The sequence below is a fragment of the Lactuca virosa genome, chromosome 2, assembly GCF_052849685.1.
Source record: "Lactuca virosa cultivar CGN04683 chromosome 2, Lactuca_virosa_CGN04683_v6, whole genome shotgun sequence".
In the NCBI taxonomy this organism is placed as follows: Eukaryota; Viridiplantae; Streptophyta; class Magnoliopsida; order Asterales; family Asteraceae; genus Lactuca; species Lactuca virosa.
In genome coordinates this window covers 285,024,257-285,050,171 of record NC_136427.1, presented here as the reverse complement: position 1 = coordinate 285,050,171, position 25,915 = coordinate 285,024,257, and positions in this window count along the sequence as shown.

Below are 25,915 nucleotides of genomic sequence, written 5' to 3'. Positions count from 1 at the left end.
TTTTAATTAATTAAAATTAAATCTTTTATGAATTAAAAAATTATCTTAATTAAACATTTATTTAAATAATATTAATTTTATTCCTTCAATTTTGAATTTTGAATTTATCCAATTACCTTGTTTAAAAGGTTAGATTTTAAGCAATTAAAATAACTATATCTAATTAGTAATTTTCCTACCAATTCGAAAAAGGAAACAAAATCTAAGACAACTGTTGGAGTGTCGGGTGCAGCACGCCTAACGAACAGTCAACCAGTTTCTCGTTTTTGAGTTTATCAGTTTTTCACCAATGTGCATATAATAGAAAAATCCTAGTCTCTCGTACCACTGATGAGTTTTCTAGGTTACAATAAAACATATTTTCACAACGGAATTTCACATAAATAATTTATGGGTACACGCAACCTAATGATCTATGGCATTTTCTCATTATAGTAACATACTATGTGTAACCCCCGTTTTCCAGAATGGATCAGTTGAAGACTTAAAAGGGTTAAAGATAAGTTGTTTGGGGAAAACCTGATACCATGATGGATATCACGACGTGACAAGAGGGAGGCCACGACATGGTAGATTCTTTAAACCAAGCACATTAAATTTAGGGTTTTCTCCATATTTAAAGGCTCTAACTCTTGGTCTAGATCATTCTATTTAGCCTCCACTCTCCTACCTCTAAAACCCTAGACCCTATTTGATTGTTCTTGATGTGCATGTGATTCTTTTGATATTTGAGACCTTGGAGTACATCTTGGGAGAAGAAGGTGGTGTGCTTCTTGGTTGAAACGGTGTATCTACTTCAGATATTGCATCTCTTGCATCTTATGGAGCTTTGGAAGGTATAAAGCTTCCACCTTTATCATTCGTGTTTCTCATTTCATGCTTTGAAGTCCTTTGAAGGGATGTCTTTTGAGTATTGGGCAACTCCAGAACCTTAGACTTGCGTGGTGACCATATCTAGGCTTAGCTTGATGGAAAAAGTGTTAGGTCATGGTTCTTTTGAACAATGCACTAGTTATAGTCATTTTTAGGGCTTAATGGACTTAGGGTTGTAAATCTTTCTTTAGGGTGAGGTCATAATGGATAATGTAACACCCGTAAGTAAGTTAGGGCTAGACGATTATATATATATATATATATATATATATATATATATATATATATATATATATATATATATATATATATATATTGTGTGTGCATGTTTGAAGGGGAAATATTATGGGCTTATAATAGTTGTATAAAATTGTATCGTAAATTTAACGAATTACGATAAATAAGTATCTAAAAAAAGGATTATTTAGGATAAATAGTCTTGATAAAGTGTGTCATAAGTATGAAAAACTTATGATTGTTTGAAGTTTTGCGTTCAACCCTATAGAACATAGTGTGTCCTAAAAAGTGAATCAGAGATAGGTTTTTATTAGCATAAGTGATCTAAATGAAAGTCATATAAATTGTAAAAGCGAAAGTGTATATATAAAGAACGCCTAAATCTGACTTCGTATGATGAAGTTATGATTTTTTGAAGTTTTGGTATCGTAGTGCGTGACACTGAAATCGAACTTAAAATTGGTTGATTGTTGGACAAAATGATGTAAACGATAGTTGAAGATCTCGTAAACACAAAACCCATCAATAGAAATATAGTCGAAAACGGAGCGCGTATGAAGGAGTTACGAATTTTGCATGGTATTTTCTAGTGTAATCTTCATAGACTATTAAAATTAAAATAGAATGAGAATTAGATTACAAAGTCTAAATGAAAGTAGTAGTACATGAAAATTCCTACAAGCGGACATCAACAACTTCAAAAAATGAAGTTCGTGCGACAGAGATATGATTTTTAGAAAATTAGGAAAAAAATACCCGACATTGCAACACAACTTCACTATCTTTGCGTTGTGTGTCTCGTTTATGGAGGAGGATCGGGCCGACAAAGTCAGCGCCTGACACGCTTCTGGTCTGGGCGCGACACGCCTCACCCAAAATCATTCTATAAATAGTATCTTAAGCACCTCATTTCTCACATCCAATTCTATTTCTCTCTGAGTTTTCTCTGGCCACAAGTTCCGAAATTTTTAGGTTTTCTTCGAGGTTCTAGGGAATATTATTCTATCAAGGATCTGGGGCATCAGAGAGCCCAACAAACAGAAGCTTTCGGTTCAAGATTTTGCCCGTGACTTTTTGGTTTTTTGCAAGAAATTTCTGTAAGTTAAGTTGCACTTACTATGCTTTAAGTGTAACTTATATTTATATTCATAGTCGTTATTATGAATCAATAAATAAGATTTATCAGTGATTCCAGTCATATTACTGATTGATCTACTTACGGGAATAATGTCTAGGCTTGATTTAGTGAGGCGTTTAAAGTGGATTTTCCAAACAGTATTATATATATATATATATATATATATATACACACACACACACACACACATACACACCAAACGGATCCTACCTCTGGTATTAGCTTACCTGGTTGTTCCTTATTTGATAGATCTCGATTTATTCATTGGGATTGTTGAGGAATATGAGGAATAATCTTAGAACCCGTATAAATACGAACGAATACTGAAGCATAGTAATATTCATATTTAGGATGTTGGAAAGGGATAAACTCGAGTAATAGCAGTGGAGCTTGCTTTCTTAAGGATCTTCCACCTAAATCAAGTGAGTGCATAGTTACTTTCATGAACGTTATATTAATACAAGTATTGTTAAAAGTATTAAATATATGTTGAACTTTATATGAGAAATATAATCTCAATGACTGGAATATGTGTTAGAGGTATACCTAATACTATGTGCTATATATATATATATATATATATATATATATATATATATATAGTAAATTAGGATAGTGTTATCCAAACAGAGTTGGTAATGGAAGTTGATTATAATCATTGTAGTCTTGCCTAGTGATAAGATAAAACTTATAAATGATGCTTAATTTGAGTTAAGTTGAAGAGATTTACCCTGTATTGTAAAGATATTACATAGGAAGGAACTTTGGGATGATTATAGGTGTTACATTTAACGCCCGTGTTTCTAGGCTAAGCATTAATAATGATGTAATAGTCTAGGTCAACCTTTGTAATTTGTTTTGAAATAATAAATTGTATTATTTGAGTATTATGTGTTTTATGCTTAATTATTTTGATATAATGAATTAAGAATAAAAATAAGCGTCGAAAATAATATTAGATAAACCCAATATCTATGAAGGAAGTTGTAGTGGTCGTGACAAGGATTTCGGATATATAAAGAATGCCGAAATCCAAGTTATAACGAAGAAGTTATGACCTGTCGAAGTTTCGCGATAGAACCGGTACGACACTGTGACGTAAATAATGAATTTACGATAGAACGATTTTTAGCCTTAACGATCTAAATGAAAGTCGTAGAGTTCGTTAAACCGAGAGCGTGCATAAAAAGAACGCCCAAATCTGACTTCGTATGACTAAGTTATGATTTTTCTAAGTTTTGACTTAGCAGTATGCAGCCCAAAACTCGAAATTTAGATCAAGTGATTTTTAGCCGAAAAAATCTAAGCGAGAATTGAAGATCTCGTCGATATTAGTGCAACGGTAAAAAGACAGACGAAAACGGACGTCGGATGAAGAAGTTATGAATTTTTAACGGACTTTTTCTGTCCCGGCCTGTTAAAAATATAACTTTAAAAATAAAATCCAAATAAGCCTACGGAGTCTAAATGAAAGTTGTACAGGAGTACGCCCAACGTACTCGTGTTCATGGTCTGAGTTGGGCCACGTAGCCTACTCCATCGGATGGTCGACACGTGAATGTAGCTCCGATGCGTCCGAGATGATCCACCCGTACGCCCCACGTAGTGGACCGCCTCGCAGTACGCCCAGCGTACCGAGGACTTACGCTCAGCGTAGTTAGCAGCTTCGGACCACTATAAATAGAACTCAAGGCTGCCCGATTTTTGTTTACTTTCTTTACATCTCTCACCCTTATACTCTCTCCTAAATTGTAAGAAATACCCCCGAAGCCTAGTATATCGTCCTAGCACCCGAAGCAAGTTCTAGAGCCCCGAAGATCCCGAGAAAAAGAGTTTTCGAGCCGAAACTCTGCCTACGAAAAGCCCGGTTTTTGGGAAAACATCCTGATTTTATCGGAAACGATCATTTTAAGAGACGAAGTGCTGCCCAATTATCAACTTAACAAGTGAGTGTGTAGTCACTTTCATCTTACACATAGATATGAAATATTTTCTATAAAATACGTGCTATGTGTAATTATATTGTTTGTTTATTTGAAATGAGTGTTGAATAGATATTCTATACAAGTTTTAAACTCTATATTTATTTTTATCTACAAATATGTTGGGTAAAACATGGGTAGATGAAATAGTTGATGTGTGTTAAAATGATGAGAGGCCTCGATGTTGTTGTTGTTGTTGTAGTCATCTAGCGGAGTATAGATGACGACCACGGACCTTTCTAGACAGTCCAGTGGAACGCTAGCAGGTTCGCAACCTGTAGGTGTTGGTGAACTATATGTTCATTGGTGGACTCCATCCCCCTCATGGTTGCCTTATTTGACATAAATTGCTGAGGAATCCCTAAAGCAGTGTTGTCACCCCGATGAAAATCCTTAGACTAGGTCCCTTATCATAGGTGTTTAGGGACGTAAAGTGAGGATAATGGGAATGGGTAATCAGGGTAATTGTTGGTTGATGAAATTAATAAATTTATTTTTTGGTTGATGAATTTAATAAATTTATTATTATTTGTGGGTTGAAAACCATATATGCTCACCAGACTCCCAAGTCTGACCCACTCAACTTTTTATATTACAGGTAGTGGACCCCGAGCATAGTCGGATGATGATGAGAGATTTTTGGATTATAGGCCAGTAGTTGTAAATAACTATTGTAAGGCTTATAATGTACTGTTTATGCTTTTGATCTGTATCGGAACATGACATCCCGAGGTTTTGATATATAATGAAAATATATATTTCTTTAATAAATGTTTTGATAAATTTTTATCATGTTTTGTTTTGGGGACAAATTCCATAACATCTTTTAAAAAAGATTACTCTGATTTTATTTTAAAAGCATAAATTAAATCGGTCTTTTCTGGCCGAGAAATTTGGGGATGTCACATTACAACCTTGTTTAGTTATACCTTAAGACTTAAAAATGGATGCTCAATTCAATTAAGTTGGATATTGGGTAACATCTTATGACCGGTGGGGTACCATTTTATGTGTAAGTGTGTTATATTAGTGTTCCCCCTCCCTTTTCTTTTGATGAGCTTTGTGAGTCACTGTTTCATTATACAAAGTGATTGGACAAGCTTCGTGTGTTAGCGTTTCCATTCACGAAGTAACTGGGGGAACTTCGTAGACTACCAAATAGGGTGTGCATGTAATAGGCCACTACTAGGTATGTTTGATGTTATCTTGCCAGACAGGGTGATTCTGAAAATGGAACTCTGTTTAATAACACTTATGATCAGACCACTACTAGTCATAGGCATCTAGATGACTACCCCCGACTTAACTGTCTTGAGATATTTAGGAACAGTGGTTCATGTGACTTGCTCTATTCCTTACATTTTTTGTCTTTATTGATCCTCGTATGTTGTCAAAATCCTCGAAGCATCATAGTCAACTTGTTGTTTACATTGATCCTTCTGGTTAGATCTCGTAAGGTCATTGTATAGGATTAATATGTAAGGATCGATGCGATGGGGTATATTGTTTTATAGATATGATATATCTGTGTTAAGGATAACAGTTGGTTTTGCAGGTTTGAGATATATGAATTATTTTCTTTAAAACATAGTGGGATTGAAAACCCTATGTATCTCACTAGGTTTCCCAATGTGACCCACTCATTTTATATGCATCATATGTAGCGGTGTTTAGACTGTTGAAGACTTGAAGATGATGCTGAGTGATTGAAGAGAAGACCTGCAATAGTGTTCATGACCATTTGGCCTTTACAATGTAACATATGTTGTGTATTGATATTGCAGTATTTATACATTTATTTATGCAATATTTCAATACATTTTAGCTATATTTTGGTTAAAATACAAAGATATTTGGTACTTATTAGCATAAATTTTATTTTGTAGCCAATAGATGACATTCTCGAGAAAAGGGACCAAAACTGGACAAAAATGGAAACTTGGAGGTTGGAAGAATAATAAAAAGAAAATAAGAATGTAATCAAAAGGAATCCCACGACATGGCATGTATATTATCCACGACGTGGCCTAGAATATTCTCCGGACAGGAAGAATCCTTTTTGCACAAGGGAATTAAAATACCACCACTCCATGGTAAGTATTTCACCACGACGTGGCGACCGACTTATGGAAAGTATAAAAAGATTACTTTAGGTCGAATTTTAGGGGATGGGGAGAGAGACCTGCAATTAGAAGATGACAATACCCTTCCAAGAACCCTTGGAAGCCAGAATTCGATTGAAGAACAAGGCTAAGAGAGATTTAAGTAAAGAATCATCATTAATCATTCGGTTTTCTTAGATTTAATTATGTTCAATCTAGTTTGCTATTTGATTATGAGGTTTTCTGTTGTAATCATGGGCTAATAACCCTTATTTTCATTTAGATTAGATGAACTCCTATTACTATGTGTTGATTTCATAACTAATGGATCTATGAAGTTAGTTTTTTGCTTTAAATATTATTTGATAAATCTCAACCTATCTTGTTAAAGTTTCTATCTTTGTTGCCTTTCCTCAACATTGTGTAGTTAAACTGCAGTTAACTGCATGAACTTGATTTACCTAGTTGTTTATGACCATTAATGTAACATCCATAAAATTCAAACCAATGTAAAAAAATTTCAAACATTCTAAAACCAATAATTATTACAAATTTGTTTTCAAAATAGTTTCATGTCAGAGTATCCCAGAAATTGAATCATAAAACATTTGGAGGTGAACGATCACGCCTTCGCCTTCCCGCGATTATCAGAAGTACCTGAAATAAAATCAACAAGTGTAATCCCGAAACTTAGTGAGTTCCCCCAATATACCCGTACAACTAATAACACACATACAATAACAACATATTATGGGCCCAATCAACCATCGGGTTGGAATGCCCCAGGCCCTCAGCCATCGGGTTGGAATGCCAACATACTATGGGTCCAATCATCCTCGGGATGGAATACCCTCGGCCCACAACCATCGGGTTGGAATGCCCCAGTCTGTCGGCTCTCGCACAAAGCAGATAAGCCTCAACCTATAATTCATCATGTGCATATATATCAGATAATCACATAGCAGTCTATAGACAGACAAACCGATCTACAGATCACTAAGCATAGCAACATCCTATCTACTAGGATACCGATATAACTGATCATAATCACATAGAACATCATATCTACCAGGATACCGATCTAACAGATCATACTAACAATAAAACAGGATAACAATCCAAAGGGCCGGCCTTGGTGCCTTAGACCCTTGAGTATAGTGAGGAAAACTCACCTCACAAGTAGCTCTGGATGATACTGTCAACTCCCCAAATACAGCTCCATCTCACACATCTACAGTTAGCATGGAACCAATTCTATAAAGCCCAAATTACCAAAATACCCTTGAAGTCAAACTTGGTCAACCTTGGTCAAAGTCAACAATCCAGGTCAACAGTCCTTGTTGACCCAACTCGTCGAGTGCACCTAGCAACTCGTCGACTTCCTATAGAACTCAGAGACCGAAAACCCGAGCCAACTCGCCGAGTTTCCCAATAACTCTTCGATTTCATGCAGAATCCAGAAATGGGAAACCCTCCTCCTACTTGTCGAGTTAACTATGCAACTCGTCGAGTTCTTTCAGTCCATTTCACATTCAGATGCTTTTAAGCGAAACCAAAGCTCAAAACTATAGATCTAGGCTCCTAGGGTATAGTTATCATGTAAAGTTGCCAACTTTACATGCATACAAGGCCTTAAATGCCAAAACCAAGCTAAGAAAGAGGTTTAAGCCAAAGAGAACGGCCAAAGCTTGATAAATTTGATAAATTTATGACTATGAGGGCTTAGAGGAGTCCAGTTCTGAAGTTACAACTTCAGATCATGATCAATACTAGAAATGGCCCACAAATATGCTAGAAATGCCCTAAAAGCCTTGAATGAGGAGATCTAACACTAGAATGATCAAGGTAACGACTTGTTACCTTCAAATGGAAGCCAAAATGGAGTAGGTACTGGATCTACAAGCTTCTCCTTGATCCAAGCCCTTGAGTCTTCAAGTTCCTTGCACTACAACCACCTTCCAAGCTCTTACACACACAAAATGGGGAGTAATACACGATTAGGGTTTTCTGAGGTCGAGGGGGTGATAAGAGAGGCAGAGGGTTGCTAATGAGCCTTTAAATAGAGTGCAAAACCCTAGAAATTAGGGTTTCACATTCCAGCTCCAACTCGTCGAGTTGGGTCCTCCAACTCGTTGAGTACGTCCCTTAAGTCACGCGGCCATAACCGTTTTGTAACGCCCGGTTCCCGGTATGTATTTTAAATATGAGTTTTGCATTTTTATACTGGGACTCGACGAGTTGAGGACCCAAACTCATCGAGTAGGGGCGAATCTTGGACGCGGGTGGAGGAGTCTACTCGACTAGTCGGAAGCCCCGACTCGACGAGTAGATTTGTCTGAATGAAACCCTAAATTTTAGGGTTTGCACCCTATTTAAACACCTTATATGGCCTCCACTCCAGCCCCCATCACCCTCAGACCCTATTCTCGAAACCCTAATCAGTTTGTGAGTGTTCTTGAGATATTTTGTGCCATTTTAGTGATTTAAAGCTTGGGGAAGGAAGGAAAGGCTTGGAGGTCTAAGAAGAAGGCAGTAGATCCAGAGTTTTGGTTGCATTTCCAGTTTGTTTGAGGTAAAAAGCTTCAACCTTTGCTTTCCATCACTTAGATCTTCTTTAGGGCTTGCATCTTGTCATTTTTGGGACATTTCTAAGTCACTCTCGGGATTTGAGTGTATATTAGAGTGATGACTTCCGATCTGGGAACATTTGAGCTCAGGATGCTCAAAGTTGCCACCGTTATTAAGCTATGGCCCTATCCCATGCATTAGGACTCCTTACGGCTTCGTTTTGGTGTTCTAGCTTCATAACACTCATGCATGCACGTAAAGATTGTAACTTTACGTGTTATATCGACCCTAGGAGGTTAGATCTATGCTTTGGATGCAATAAGCCCGACTGAAATTGATTGTATGGACTTGGACTTTGGGGGACTCGACAAGTCGTTCATAGGACTCAGCGAGTCGGGTCATGGTTACCCAACCTTTTCCGTTTCTAAGAAATCTGGTTGAGTCTAGAAGAGGCCTCAATAAGATGGACGTGAATATGGACTTGAAGATCAAAGAACTCGACGAGTTCAAGGATGAACTCGGCGGGTTCAAGGCAATGTCCCGACTGTTATGAAGAAGAACTCTACGAGTTCAAGGAAGAACTCGGCGAGTCAAGGGCTAAACGTTCCAACTGATATGAAGCAGGACTCGACGAGTTCAAGGATGAACTCGGCGAGTCATGAGCAAAAGGTCCCGATTCCGTATGAAGGAGAACTCGACGAGTTCTTGAAAGACTCGACGAGTAGGATTGAAGTTCCAATATTTTGTGGATCATGGAACTCGACGAGTTGGTGGACCAACTCGGCGAGTTGAGTCAACCGGATGTTGACTTTCACCAAAAGTTGACTCTGACCGGGGGGTTGACCTTGACTTTGACTTTGACCTAAGTTGACCCTTGAAAGGGTTACGAGTATGAAATGGTAGCTAAGGAAGATTGTTATGTGTAGGAGTTGACCCCAACATCGAGGACAATTCAGTTACTACACGGCATTGAGGTGAGTTACCTTCAAGTAGAAGTGGGTCTAAGGCACCAAGGCCGACCCACTAGTAAGAGTTATAGTAGAGATAATTGTCTTCGTGATAATTATCTGGTATGTTGCTATCTGTTATGATTATGTGCTAGCATGATATGATGTTATATAATAGTATGTAGTAGGGGGAATACTCCCTGTGTTACGGTCGTAAAGACCGAAGGGTAGGTCGGGCACCCCAGAATTGCCCGACAGTATGTTAGTTATGTGGTATGTGGTATGATGGGGGAACTCACTAAGATTTGTGTTTACAGTTTTCAGTTTTGTTTTCAGGTACCTCTTCATCGAAGGGGAAGGAGCCGGCATGGTAGCAGCGCATCACACACACACATGATTTCCGCATTATGAGATTCTTAGGATTGTACTCTGACATTGATACTATTTTATGATATGGTTTTGAGACATGTGACTATGGTTTTATGAAATGATGTGACTCGATAATGCTCCCTTATAAATGTTTTTTTTAAATCGTTATATGAAAATGAAATTTTTGGTCTTGAAAATTGGGATGTTACACATTTCTACACGACGAATTGGGGCATCCAACTCATCGAGTAGGCCTTTAAATATGAATATAAAGCTGTAAAATTTATACCTGGGAGTCGGGGTGTTACAATTAAATTGCTAGAGCTAGAGATTCATCATATCCTAGTATAGGTGGTAAAGTTAGTTGTCTAACTATGTTAGAGAGTAGTATTTTGACCATAATATTTTTTTGATTACTTGACTTAACCATAGAATAGTAGTCTATAGATTTTATCATTCTGTAACGCCCGTAGATCCGGGCTAGTCAATTAAGAGATAATAGGGGTCGAAAACGACTTTTTGACAAAAGATTATTTAGAATAAATAATCTTAACCGAGTTGTAGAATATCTCTCAAGGGTTCCGTACATATAAAAAACGCCGAAATCCAAGTTATAACGAAGAAGTTATGGCCCGTCGAAGTTTTTCGACAAAACCGGCACGGCACCTGGAGACGTAAATAGTGAATTTATGATATAAGACTTTTTAGCCTTAGTGATCTAAACAAAAGTTTTAGTATACGTTAAACCAAGAACATATAAAAAAAGAACGCCCAAATCTGACTTCGTATGAGGAAGTTATGAATTTTCTAAGATTTGGCATAGCAGTGCACGACCCGAAACTTGAATTTTAGTTCGAGCGGTTTTTGGCCTACGCAACCTAAATGAGAGTTGAAGATCTCATTAATAGGAACTCAACGATAAAAAGACAGACGAAAACGGAGTCCGTATGAAGGAGTTACGAATTCTTCACGGTCATTTAACAGTCTAATCTCCTCCTACTGTTAAATATAAGATCGGTCGAGAATTAGCCGATGGAGTCTAAATGAAAGTTGTATATATTGTTTTTACCTACGCGTGGATATAAATAACGTCGAAAACGGAGCTAGTATGCGAAAGTTACGGGGTTTAGAAGTCGGGAGGGTGCTGTGTGAAATCGGGTGGCGTGGCTGAATATGGGCCAAGGCTTTCTCCCCAAGGCAAGCCACCAGGTGGTGACACCTGGCCATGGACTCGACGAGTAGGACCCCCTACTCGACGAGTAGAGCAGGATTCCAGCCTATAAATAGAGGTGTCGGGTTCCCTCATTCTTCACACCTTCCCAACTTCACTTTGTCTCTCTACTTTCTCTCTCTAAGCCCCAAAACCCCCCCTAAAGTCTAGGTAAACCCCCTAGCACCTGAATGAAGCCCCGAGGCTCCCGAAGCCCCAAGAAAAGAGCCTTTCGGCTCAGAAACTCTACTCCGGCGGAGCCCGGTTTTTCGAGAAAACCCGCTGTAAGTGAGCTCCGCCTAACCTATCTTTACTATAGCTTATGTTTCAACATAGTAATGTTATTAGGATCTTATAATGAGTATTTGGGCTATTATTATGACTTATATAAGTTTCGATATAATATCTTTTTAACTACTCGCGGTACGGGGAATCTGGTTATAAGGGTCGCATAGGGTTGTTGGATTTCAGAAGTGCTATATGCCAAAACGGTCCTGCCCTCCAGTGTTTTATGTCTGGCCCCTGTCTGTACATAGTGGTTGGAAATTATTGTTTAAACGCTTATATAATAATAATAATGCTAAGACTAATAATTAGTCACGATAAATATTAGACTAAAATCTAGTGGTAATAATACTAGGTTTCGTCGGAGGAAAATAGAATTGTTAGAAGCGAAGCGCTGCCCGAGTTTGGAATCATCACTTTAACAAGTGAGCGCATAGTTACTTTCATCTTACACATAGATATGAAGTATTTTATATAAACTACGTGCTATGTGTGCATATTACCTGTATACTTGCTATCTATACTGGATGAACGACTTTTTACAAGTTTTATATGATTTAAATTGTATATGTATTTATATCTACATAATATGTTGGGTAAAACATGGGTAGATGAAATATGAGTTGGACGATAAGTTGAGAGGTAATATAGACCATGAGGTAAGGGTGAGAGGTGGACGATGTGAGAAGCCTTTTTCCAAATGATGGCCCCGTCATTTAGCAGAGTATGGATGACACCCACGGACTATTCTAGACAGTCCAGTGGAACACTAGCAGGCTCGCAACCTATAGGTGTTGTGAACGATGTGTTCACCGGTGTACTCTAAAAACCCATTGACCTGTATTGAGAGTGGACTCTCGAAAACGATACTGTCAATAAACGAGATAACCCTGGCAGATGCGCCTAAAGGACTCTACCGACAGAAGCGCCTAATAGAGAACCTCATAACCCCGGCAAATGCGCCTAAAGGACTATACCGGCAGATGCGCCCAATAAAAATGTCACAATTCTGGCAGATGCGCCTAAGTGATAGTATTAGCAGTTGTGGTTGACAGATGTGTCATTAGCAACAATGGATTTCGTGCCTATTCCTTAGGATAATCCTTAGGAATGAATGAACGAGGAATAGCTGATTCTTAGGGTAGATCCTTAAGAGTAAAGAAGATAGTGGGGATGGGTAATTGGGTTGATTGTTTGATGTTTAAACATAATAATTATATTATTGTGGGTAGAAAACCCTATGTACTCACCAGGTTTCTCAACCTGACCCACTCAATTTATTTGTATCACAGGTGTTGATATGAAGTCACATTACACTGAGAGACTAAGGAGATATAAATCACTAGTGATAATGAATGTAAGTTCTGTTTATGCTTATGTTTCTGTATTGACGATGACATCCCAAGGTTTTGAAAATGAATAAAAATATATTTCTTCGGAAATGCTTTGATAACGTATTTATCATTTTTTTTTCTGGAAACAAATTCCGCAACATTTTTATTAAAAGAGGTACTCTGATTTTTATAAAGTATAAACAAAAAAAATCGGTCTTTTCTGGCCGTGAAAATGGGATGTCACACATTCATAGTCCAAATGATCTTTAAAATCAATTTAGTGTCCTTAACTTGCATGACCATTGGGGTTAAAGTTCTTGAATTGATTTATGTCAGTTACTGTGACCATGATGACTAGTAACTTTTTATTTGTTAGCGAACTGAATTAATTCATTGTCGTGAAATCAATCATAGGAAAAATGAGGGATTCGAAGCTAAACAGAAGTGTCTTTTATTCTTGGTTAAAAATCTTTTTTCTAGTTTTTTACCTTTTTAGAGTAATTAATTAAGTGTTTCAATTTAAGTTTTTCTGAACTTGTAAAATCAGATAAATATACCTTTAAAGTTTGTTTCTTTAGGTTAATTTTTACTATTATTTTCATAATTAGAATTTCATTCCTTGTGTTCGATTCTTACTTACTTTACTTTACTACTACACGACTAAGTGCACTGCCTATTGTGTTTTAGCTGAGTTAAATAATTAGGATATAAATTTAAAGCTTTTTAAGTGATTGTAGAAAACACAAACATCATGTATCGATTATGACATCCTTAAAATTTTCATATTTTGAGACATTCATTTGTACTCAAAATGGTGTAATATACTGGGATTTTCCGCCAGTAAATACATTATGATTTTTGAAAGTGTAAAGAATTTTTTTCTTTTGGTTTAGAAAATTAGGGATGTCACAGATAAAGTTGGAAACTTTATCCATTAAGTCATTGAAATGGAACAGATCTGAAGTTATGGTTAGGGATGTCAAAAACCCCCCGTGGGACCTCGTTCCCGCGGGACCCCGATACCGTACGGGATTAAATTTTTAAAAAACTGGGAGCGGGAGCGGGGGCCGGGGGCAGAATTAAACCCTGTTTATTTTCTGGACCGGGTCGGGAGTCGGTATTTCCGTCCCGTACTCCCGCGGGGGCCCCGGTTGTACATTTATGTAAAAAAATATATATTTAATATAAAATACATATACAAATAAGATTTTCTAATTTTAGGTTTAGTTTAGGTTTCACTTTCCCGTTTTCCAATTAATGGATGTTGAAAATGTAGCGAATTGATCATATATTTTTGGACATGTAAGTATTTTATATTTGTAATGTTGGATTTGTCGTATTTTATATTTGTAAGATTGTTAAAATTGTCGTTTTGTAATGTTGGATTTTTAATTTTTTAGTTTCTAAAAGATTAGGTTTTAAGCTTTTGAAGTTATTAAAAATAGTTTATTTTAGCCTAAAACAAAGTAGTTTTTTAGTAAAAAAAATCGAATTTTAAGCTTATAATCCGGGGGAACCGGGGGAACGGGGGCGGGACCGGGGGCGATGGAGGTAATCGGGGGCTATGTTAACAGGGGATCTGGGGGCGGGACCGGGGGCGGGGGCAACAACTGATTTCGGGGGCGGGGGCGGGGGCAGCTATTTCCGCTCCCGTTTGGTCCCGTTGACATCCCTAGTTATGGTCTTAGATTTGTATGGATTAAGCCTTTAATGAAGAAAAGACCAATCTTACAGAAACCACGACGTGACCAAGGAAGACCCACAATGTGGTGGTATCTTGCATGTCGACAGTTTTTTCCTGTCATGCCCATGTCATGGCCAAGAGGTCACCACAACGTAGTGATTTTTTACTTGGTTGACCGTTTGACTTTTGTTGATCGTTGACTATTGACTTTTGACTAGTTTGACCTTAGGTTAAACTTGAAGTATTTGGGTTGTTGATTGAGGATAGATCCTTATTTGGTGATAGTCAGTTTGCGGGATTGTTCAATGCAAGGAGTGAGAGTTTTTGTTGGATTAATGTCTAAGTCCATAACTATATTTGGTATGTACTTGACCCGACCCGCATGGTCCATTTGGGTTGCACTTCACCGGCACAATTTATATGCATAGTCTTTTGAGAATAGTATATTTATGATTTATATTAATATATTATAAGTTCTAATATATTAATATGGAATCATATTATTTAATTAGTATTGATTAAGAATTAATTTAGAATTAATTAAGTGATCAAAAAGAACTAATTAAATATGGACTCTTATATATATGGAATGGGCCAAGTTCATTTAGATTGGGCTAAGCTTTCATGGATGGTCCATGGAGCTTTTAACCCATGGATCATATGTAAATGAAAGGTCATGGGTATTAGGGTTTACATGGATGTAACCCTAATCCTCCATAATATATAAAGGGGTCATTGGCTCACAAAATTGGCACAAGTGTGTGAAAATAAGAGTGGGCCGATTTTAGTGTGCATACATATTCTCTCAAGTTCTTCCAAGGTGTTTTGGTGATTTGTGATTCCATTTGAGGCTTCCACACTATTGGGGCTAAGCTCTTAAAGCTTGAAGACATCAAGCTACATCAAAAGGTACGTCATCTAACTAGAACTTTGTAGTATAGGTGCTTCATAATATGCTAGTTAGGATGAAACCTTGGAATAGTTCATATTTGTATGTATAATAGAGAAAACATAGATCCAAGGTTTATAGGGTTGCATGTACACCATAGGAGTGTTAGAATGCTCAAAACCCAACAGTGGTATCAGAGCCAGGTTGTTTTCTGTTATATTGATGCAAATGTTTTATTTTCAAGTTGAAAAAAAAGGAAAAAAAAACATGACGTTTGTCAAATTTTAAGATAATTACTTGTTTTGTGAAAAACGAATTATTTGTAAAATTTGAATCATTTGTTATATGAGTTGAATTAGGTCAAATTTAGTAAAAGATAAAATGATATGATTATTTTATTAGTTTTAAAAGTTTGATCTAAATGTTTTAAGGAGTTACATATTTTGTAATAAAATTTTGGAGCTCAAAAGTTTTTTTTTAAGTTGTGATCTTAAGGGTTTTTTGAAACTTCCATAAGTTATGGATATGAAAGTTTTTTTTTTTTAAAAAAAAATTTGATTCAAAGTTTTTATGGAGTTACAAAATTTGGTGTTAATGTTTTAAAGAATTTCATAACTTGTTCTTAAGTTATGGAACATGGAAAGTTTCATCATAAAACACCATTAATTCCATAAGTTATGGAATCCAAAGGTTTTCAAGAAATTACAAAACTTGCCCTCAAGTTTTGGAATTTGAGAAAAGTTTTTTTATGAAAAAAAGAATTGAATTCTAAAACTCTTAATTTTGAGTTTTAGAATTGGAATTATGATGTTTTGTTGAATAGTTCAAATTAACTCTTATGGACTTTATTAATAGTTAATTAAAGCGTTTAATTAAAAGAGTATTATTAATCCATTAATATATGGTTTGAGTTTAATTAAATTAAAAGTCTAGTTTAATTAATAGATTAAACCACCAAGTATTTTAAATGTCTAAAATACACCCTTATACTATTATAATATTAAAAGTTTAATATATTATATGTATAAGAGCAAGTCATCTTACCATTAGTAGGCCTCATTCACGAAGTCGGTCTATAAGGGGGTATAAGGTTACTGCCTATAAAATGGCAGTTTAATGGGTGTCCACTCTCACTCACCGCTTCCTTGACCGGTGGAGGGTCGTTAGCCGAACAGGTAGGACAAGGACTATAATTCTCCCTTCATTATAAGTATAATGATAAATACTAAGTAACTAAACACTTATAAATTCTCAATTTTAGTTACTTAGGAAAATGTGAATAAGGTGCTAATCCATGAAATTACACTTTGCACTTTGTTTAAGCTGTTAGTGGAGCGTGTGTGGTTAACCGGCACACTAACCTGGACTTAACAAGGTAGGAAAAGGGTAACTTAATGTTTATCATAGTATCGTTGGAGCGTGTGTGGTTAACCGGCACATCGATTGAGGGGTAAATATTAAGGGTACCAAGTATATTTGCATGTTTACTTCACACCTTGTTTTGTGATCCTCGGCATCCCAGTCACAAAACCTGAAGGGCACACTCGAGATTGAAACATGCCATTGAAAAGTTCAATGAATCTCAAAAGAATCTAGGAGTTTCAAAACCAATTAAAACGTAATAATACATTTCGTTTATCTTGGTGGAAATTGGTGAATCGTCATTCACCTACCTTCAAATATTTTATAGCTTGGATTACGGCATCCCTCTTCCAAGTTATAAAATAGTTTGTTGGGTCCTAGCCTTAATATATCATATTGGGTGTTAAATTAAGGACTTAAATCAACTTTACGTGAATTTCTCCCATTGTTGATGTCTGGTTTAGACAACAATGATCTTCCCAAACCAAGCTTTCCTAATGAATATGACTTCCCGAGTTTGGCTCATGGAAGTCATACTTCTCTTCCTCCACCTCCTCCAATTATTCTCCCTAACCCACAAGTTCAAGGTCACTTAAGCCCTAATGGCAAGCAAGGTCTATGTGTGATCACATCATAGAGATGAAGTCACATATTGACAAGCCGGGAGAGTTGGGTGTCAAAGTCTTGAGAAAGTTGGATGTTCAATCACTTTCTAAGTCACATAGTGAGTTCCTTTGGGACTACTATGAAACAGACTATGACATGAACCTTAATGATCATATCTATTTGCTTGGTGCTGCTGAATCAGCAATGATTTGGAACGATAGTAAAGCAAATTTGATTAGAAGATCAACTTCCCAAAAACTTTATGGACAGTGACAATGGTGACACTGGAAATCCAGAAAAAGCATTTTCTTCCCAATGGAAAGGGATTGGCCATAGTCAACCCGGTTGACCAAATGGTAAAGAGAAAGGCTAAGTCTGAGATAGTCCCATTACCAAAGGGTCCATATGTTTATTTTGCCAAAGGAAGGGGCGTTGATTGCAAAGCTGCCAAATTTACCTAAGGATGTTAAAGTCAATAAGTTTGACTCTACATCAGGTAGAGCCCATTATCTAACTCTGTTAAGTTCTATTCTGAGATCCTCATTACATGATGTGACTGGGTCACATGTTTATGTTTTAAGAATCAAAGAATAGAGAGAAATCTTAAAGGAAGTATATGCTGATTCTGATCGCGAAGGTGGATTTCGATCGCATCAGAATTTTGAGCAGTTGCTTAAGAAGTTATGATATATTGCTAAGGAATAGATAACAACAATTTTCCATGTGGATTGTAAGGATAAGTTTTTCCGCAAAGTTTTAAAATAAAAGAAAATTGTTTAATTTTTATTTATTTGAAGTATCCTTACAATGGCATTTGTCGAAAATAGTTGCTTATATGATTCCACTGACAGCAATATTGGAAAATGGATTTGATTCTTTCATTTGTGGTAGTGTCTAAATTTACCAAATCAGGAAAGTTCCTCATCACCCAAGTTTCAATTGGACCGAAACTTGGAATCATGCAAGTTGAATAGTATGATGAATGAGAACTTTCAAGCATTGGAAAATCAAGACTATTTACTTGTTCACATGGATGTGTGAGTCAAGTGAAGGACTAAAGGGATCGAGTACACATTCTTGTGCACTGGTCATGTCCACCACAAAGCTCGTTAAGACTATTTGATTTACTAAAGTTTAGTAAATATGGTTATACTTACAAGTTTAAGTATAATTCTGAAACATTGGAAAAGTCTCAATGTATGGAAAAACGAATGGGAAGAATCAAATTAGGCAGAAAGATAAAAGTTTCTCAAATCTGAAAAGATGGGAGAGTACTTTAGTATCATGTTTGTGATCATCTTAATGATTTAGAAATCATATCACAATTAGTCCTCTAAAGGTCATCTTAGTGCATTCTTATGACTAAGAAGAGGAGTCATGAATTGTTGAAATGGTTAGATCAGGAAGATGAGTCATACTTCGTTCCAAAACAATTCTTAGAGTCATACTCCAAGATTGTAACTTGAGTGACATATCTTAAAGAAAGGTTTAAAACACTTGTCAAATGTAAGAGTAAAAGTGTCCTACTCTTGTACATTTGAAATTGGTAAGTTGTGATGTTTTGGATAAAGCAAAGACCAACTAAGGCCAATTGTGTGAAGTGTTTGTCTTGATAAAGAATCCGCACTATCTCTTGAATATTTGGCAAGATAGTCTTATATGTCAAGAGGATAGTGGGAGTCTTAAAGATCCTAAAAAGAATTTCAAGAACTAATCAAGAATAAAACCTGAGGTTCTTCACTAGCACACGACTTGAGGTTTATAACCTATCGTGTTGACATATTATGTGCCCATTCCAGTTAAAGTTGGCTTTGCATAGGAGTTCTGAAAGTTCTCAATTGGTTGCATAACAACTTGGAAGCAATGGCAGGCCCTGTACTGCCATGTGGCAAGAAGTTAAGATTGCATAAGTTCAGTCCATATGAGTTTGGATTTGTCATTATCCTTGTCTTGTGACTATGGTTTTGACAATTCACATGGATAAGAACACATACACCATAAAATCTAAGGGTCATAAGGTTTCTCTCCGATTCATGAAAATGATGGTGAGGAAACACTTCCACCAAGTAGATTTGAAGCAGATGGCAAAAGGTCTAAACAGTTGAGACTATGATTACGACATCCCTTTTCATAGTTCTGAAATTGTTTAGACACACATGCATGCTATCTAAGGAAGGGTGTATGATTTTGATAAAGTTTTATCAAAGCATCTCGTATCAGAAATCTAAACTTTGGTAAGAAAGTCAATAAGGTATTGATTTCTAGAAGTCCAGCTGATTTCTGAGTACATGTCAAAGCTAGTGGGAGCATAAGTGTTATGCTAATAATCATCATGTTAGTGGGAGCATGATAATTATTGTTAGTGTTGCAAGTTAGCAATGTTAATTATAGAAAACAAAAGTTTCAATTCGTGAGGCTGCAGGGATTGAAAAAGTTGTTTTGCTATAATTAAGGGAGAGGATATACTTCATTTTAGTTCTAAAGGCTTAGATTGAGACCTTAATCATCTTTAGTCAAGAATATATATATGAATTTCATGTTGGATTGGTTCAACTTAAGGAAATTCTATATATTGCGTTCTCAAAATTCGATTATGATTACGGCATCCCTCTTCATAGTCAAATTTTGAAAACATGGCAAATAAAAATATTGTAGCAAAAGACTAGTCTAGAATCATGTCTTTATGTGAGACATCATGAATCGTGTACCATTTGCTTTGGGTACAAGATCGATTGCATGTGCTATAATATTTGTCATTTCTAAATTTTTCCAAATGCCCAGAGGCATTAAGAAGGGAAAAGGTCTAGAATTGGATATGACTAAAATGATTAAGCAATTGTCGAGGACAATCTGAGGTTTACCAAAGATTGGTTGCTCAGGGACAGTTGGAAGTATAGTGCTAATTTTGGAAGGACCATATTGACATATTCTGAAAAGAGGCATCTCTTATTCAGAAGTGATAGTCAAAATGAGAACATGGAGTTGTCTCCATAGGTGGAAGTTATCTGTGTAAGATTAGAAAACTTAATGCAAGAAGCATGTCCAAAGCAATGTACTTTGAATATGAGACTTAGTTTCCATGGAGTTGATCTCCATTGGAATACCTTATAATGATTGTTGACAAGTCTTTGTGACTTTGTACATATTCATTACAGGAGGGTCAGTGCATATAAGTTTAAAATCTAAACAGATTTCGATAAATGATAGGAATTTGAAATTCTCACATTTTTCGATAAGGATTTGGGAGTGTGAAATTAGAATCATTGAAATTATGTTCAATTGGTTTATTTCACAAAGTAAGGATCATAGACAAACATAGAGTGCATACTTGGTGTATGGCAAAGCTATTGTTTAAGAAAAACATAGTGTACATGCTTGGAGCATGGGACAACTAGTGTTTTTAATTCAAGTATAAAGTTGATAAAACCGAAACAATGAATAATGAGTAATCAGTATGGTGATAAATAAAAGTGTTTATTTATATTCATAGGGTTTGATACCATATTTGATTCATTTATTCTTGTGTTTCACTTTGCATGTTTTGACTTCCAGAATAACTAAGTCGCTCTTCGTGAATGATTAAGTTATTCAAACCATCCACAGTCGGTCATATGTTGGAAGTAGATATGAATCAAGACTGTCATGAGTTGGTTTGTAGAGGTCCAAGTTGGTGGACAAAGTGGTGCTACAACACTCATGAGTGCTCATAAGTTCTGAGTATTGGATTCAACCCGCGCTCATTTGAATCACTTCATGGATTTTATCACGAGTGATCATGAGACGATAATATCTTATATTCTTCAAACCTAGAGATATGAGTTGTTACTATGAGTTGGTTATACATTGATTGCACGAAAACGCATTTGGTAACTCGATGTTATAAAACGTGCCTTTGTGTATGATTCAACAAGTAGTAGAACAAGCCATATGAGTCGAAGTTTATCCATTCCTTTTACCTTCGGATAAAAGCGATATCTGTGGGCCCCTCGATGATTTAGCGATGACACATGTGAGTGCTTGGCCAAGCCAGGACTGATTTGATTTGTTCAATCAGTCAGTCATCATAAATCGAAAATCGGGAAACAACAAATGGACAGAGAGAATGATTATAATCCATGTCTCAGTCCATATGATATCTAGAATGGAGGAATATATGATCCCTTATCTAATGGACAAGTCATTGACAAGGTCAGAGTTCGACAGCGGCTTTAAGAGCTACGATTGCCAGTTAGGTTTTGAAGTCATACTCAATAATAGTTTTAGACTTATCCAAGTGGGAGACTGTTAGATTAATGTCTAAGTCCATAACTATATTTGGTATGTACTTGACCCGACCCGGCGTGGTCCATTTGGGTTGCACTTCATCGGCACAATTTATATGGATAGTCTTTTGAGAATAGTATATTTATGATTTATATTAATATATTATAAGTTCTAATATATTAATATGGAATCATATTATTTAATTAGTATTGATCAAGAATTAATTTAGAATTAATTAAGTGATCAAAAAGAACTAATTAAATATGGACTCTTATATATATGGAATGGGCCAAGTTCATTTAGGTTGGGCTAAGCTTTCATGGATGGTCCATGGAGCTTTTAACCCATGGATCCTATGTAAATGAAAGGTTATGGGTATTAGGGTTTACATGGATGTAACCCTAATCCTCCATAATATATAAAGGGGTCCTTGGCTCACAAAATTGGCACAAGTGTGTGAAAATAAGAGTGGGCCGATTTTAGTGTGCATACATATTCTCTCAAGTTCTTCCAAGGTGTTTTGGTGATTTGTGATTCCATTTGAGGCTTCCACACTATTGGGGCTAAGCTCTTAAAGCTTGAAGACATCAAGCTACATCAAAAGGTATGTCATCTAACTAGAACTTTGTAGTATAGGTGCTTCATAATATGCTAGTTAGGATGAAACCTTGGAATAGTTAATATTTGTATGTATAATAGAGAAAACATAGATCCAAGGTTTATAGGGTTGCATGTACACCATAGGAGTGTTAGAATGCTCAAAACCCAACAGTTTTGTTATGCTTCTCTAATTCTGCGATTCATGTGAGTTTCTCACTATGACATGTATGACATTGTATATCCTTTGCGTGATAGGATAAAGGTACTGTTAGGGTATGAGTATGCTAGTTTACTAGGATAACTCTTTGTTATTCATGTGCAGTTTAGGACACTTGGTTTCATGATATGCTAAACCAGTAGGGTCCTGCCTATTGATTATAAAATATTGTTGGTTAGATGCAGTGTAGGACATTTAGTGTCATGGTATGCTAGACTGGTAGGGTATTTTCTATTGATTGTAGGATATTTTTGGTTTGATGCAGTGTATGACATTTAGTTTCATGGTATGTTATATTGGTAGGAGTGTTGTCTGTGGACTATATGATGTTAGGTGTCATGGTTGGTTAGGGTCATGTTTGTAATGGTTATACTGGTTAAGTTTGATTGAAACATCCCAAAAATATAGTCCAAAATTTTCGTTTTAATTCAGTGGTAAAAACCATCAATATCATCCATCACATAAAAGTCATAACCATGTATCTCAAAAATATCATAATATATGTCAATGTATCAAAATCATATGTCAAAAATCAGAGTAAATCCTCCCAGGCTAAAAATTGTGGTGTGTGCCATGCAGTCATCCCGAGCACTTCCCCTTACTAGCGGAAGTACCTGAAACCAAAACTGAAAACTGTAAGCACGAAGCTTAGTGAGTCTCCCCAACTACCACATACCATTCACATATCACATAAGCATATCTTGGGCCCCGCCCCTGCTACATCGAGTCACACTCGGTATCGGCTTTCCCGGTATCGGGCCCCGTCCGACATCGAGCACATCTCGGAATACATGTGAACATAATCAAATAATACACATAAACCTAAGCATATATCATTAACATTTAAACATTCCTCGGGCCCCGCCCGGCATCAGACCGTTATCCGGAAACATACTAACATTCCTCAGGACCGCCTCGGCATCGGACCGATGTCCGGAAACATACAAGTACAAACACATGCAAGAATCACAAAGACGTCAAGCGTACAAGCATTCCTAGGGACCGCCACGGCATCGGATCGAAATCCGGAAAAGCACATAAACCTACATCGGGCTCCGCCCGGCATCGGATCGTAGTCCGGAACTACTACTAACTAAACGGGCCGACCTTGGTGCCTTAGACTCGTTCCTACTGGAGGAAACTCACCTTGTATGCTAGCTGTGAAATCTCGTGTGACGAATCTTTGACGACTGCTCCAATGACTCCCCGGCTATAAATTTGACAATAACACTTAATCAAAATCTGATAATCCTTCTTAGGGTAAAATGACCATTTTACCCCTGGTCAATGTCAACATCCTGGTCAAAGTCAAAGTCAATGTCAACTCCCAGTCAACTCAACTCGTCGTGTTACCTCCTAACTCGACGAGTTCCTATACTACTCAGACTAGTGATCAACTGAGTCAACTTGTCGAGTCCCTTTACAGACTCGTCGAGTTCTACCTGGCATAGAATCGGGACAACCCGACTCAACTCGTCGAGTCCCTTTCTGGACTCGCCGAGTTCCCATGTTGTTTTGCCTATCTTAATGGATTAAGCCCCTACACTTCAGATCCAAGCTTCATACTTCAAAAAAAACTTTGAAAATGTCCTTTTAAGGGTAAAGTTTCTAACTTTACCCATTAATACCTCTTCTTAAAGGGTTTAGCTCAAACCCTAATTCCTTGGGACCTAGAAACTGGTCCTTAAGCCATCCATACACCCAACTAAAGCTTACAACTTTAGATCTAAACCCCTAACACTACTTGGACACGTAAAGTTCCCACCTTTTTCCACATGCATGGGCTTTTGGGGCTAAAAGGCCAATATGACACTCTATGGCTTGCATGTGGGCTCCAATGGCATAAAGTTTGCACCTTTATGTCATATCAGCCCCTCTAGGTCCTAGATCTGGAAGAATACCCACTTGGGTCGATCATTCTCCAAAAGATATCATTCTTGGACCAAAAACCCTCATAAAGATGGACATAAAGAGATCTAATGAACCAATAGCCAAGATAGAAACTTGATTGCCAAAAAATGTAGCAAATTGTGTGTAGTTTCTGGATTTACTCTTTCCCTCTTGATCCCTTTATCTTCTTCTTCTTCCACAAGCTTTAAAAGTACACAAAGATCACTCAAAATGGCTCACACTCTCAAATAAAGCTCTAGGGTTTCGTGGATTAGGGTTTGGGACATGGAGGCTGGAAATGAGGCCAATGGGTGGGGGTTAAGGAGCTTAAATAGGGTGCAAAACCCCGAAATTAAGGTTTCACTCTGGCCGATCTACTCGCTGAGTCGAGGGCGCTTGACTCGTCGAGTAGATAGCTTAAACCACGCGTCTAATCTGCCCTCTACTCGACGAGTTAGGGCCACCAACTCATCGAGTTACCCTTTCAAAATAAATAAATTAATGAGTTAAATGCATAGCAGAAACCAATCGTTACAATTCTCCCCCACTTGTCTTAGACTTCGTCCTCGAAGTCTACTGCGTCTGAATACAACTCCGGGTAGTGCTCCCTCATCTCCTCTTCGGGCTCCTAAGTCCACTCAGAACCCTTGCGGTGCTGCCACTGCACCTTCACTAACTGAACAACCTTATTCCTCAAGGTTTTTGTATCGCGATCCAGAATCGCCACCGGCCTCTCAATGTAGTTCAGGCTGTTGTCAACCTGAATATCCTCCAAGGGCAGAATCGCTGAATCATCCACTAAGCACTTTCGCAACTAGGAAACATGGAAAGTGTTGTGGATCTGACTGAGCTCTACTGGTAGATCCAACCGATACGCCACCTTGCCCACCCGGTCTATAACCCTAAAAGGACCAATGTACCTGGGGCCCAGCTTTCCCCGTTTCCGGAATCGGAAAACACCTTTCCAAGGTGACATCTTCAGGAGGACCATATCGTCCACCTGAAACTCCAAGTCTGAACGCCGCTTGTCGGCGTAGCTCTTCTGCCGACTCTGAGCAGTCTGAAGCCTGCTCCGGACCTGTTGGATCCGCTTTGTAGTCTTGAGTACTACATCAATACTCGCCATGACTCTCTGACCGACCTCGCCCCAACAGATTGGGGTCCTACACTTTCTCCCGTAGAGCATCTCGAAGGGAGGTCGGTCTATGTTGGTGTGGTAATTATTGTTATACGAAAATTCTGCTAGCGGAAGATACGTATCCCAATTGCCACCGAAATCCAAAACACATACGCATAGCATGTCCTCGAGAGTCTGTATCGTCCTCTTGCTCTATCCGTTTTTCTGAGGTTGGAAAGCGG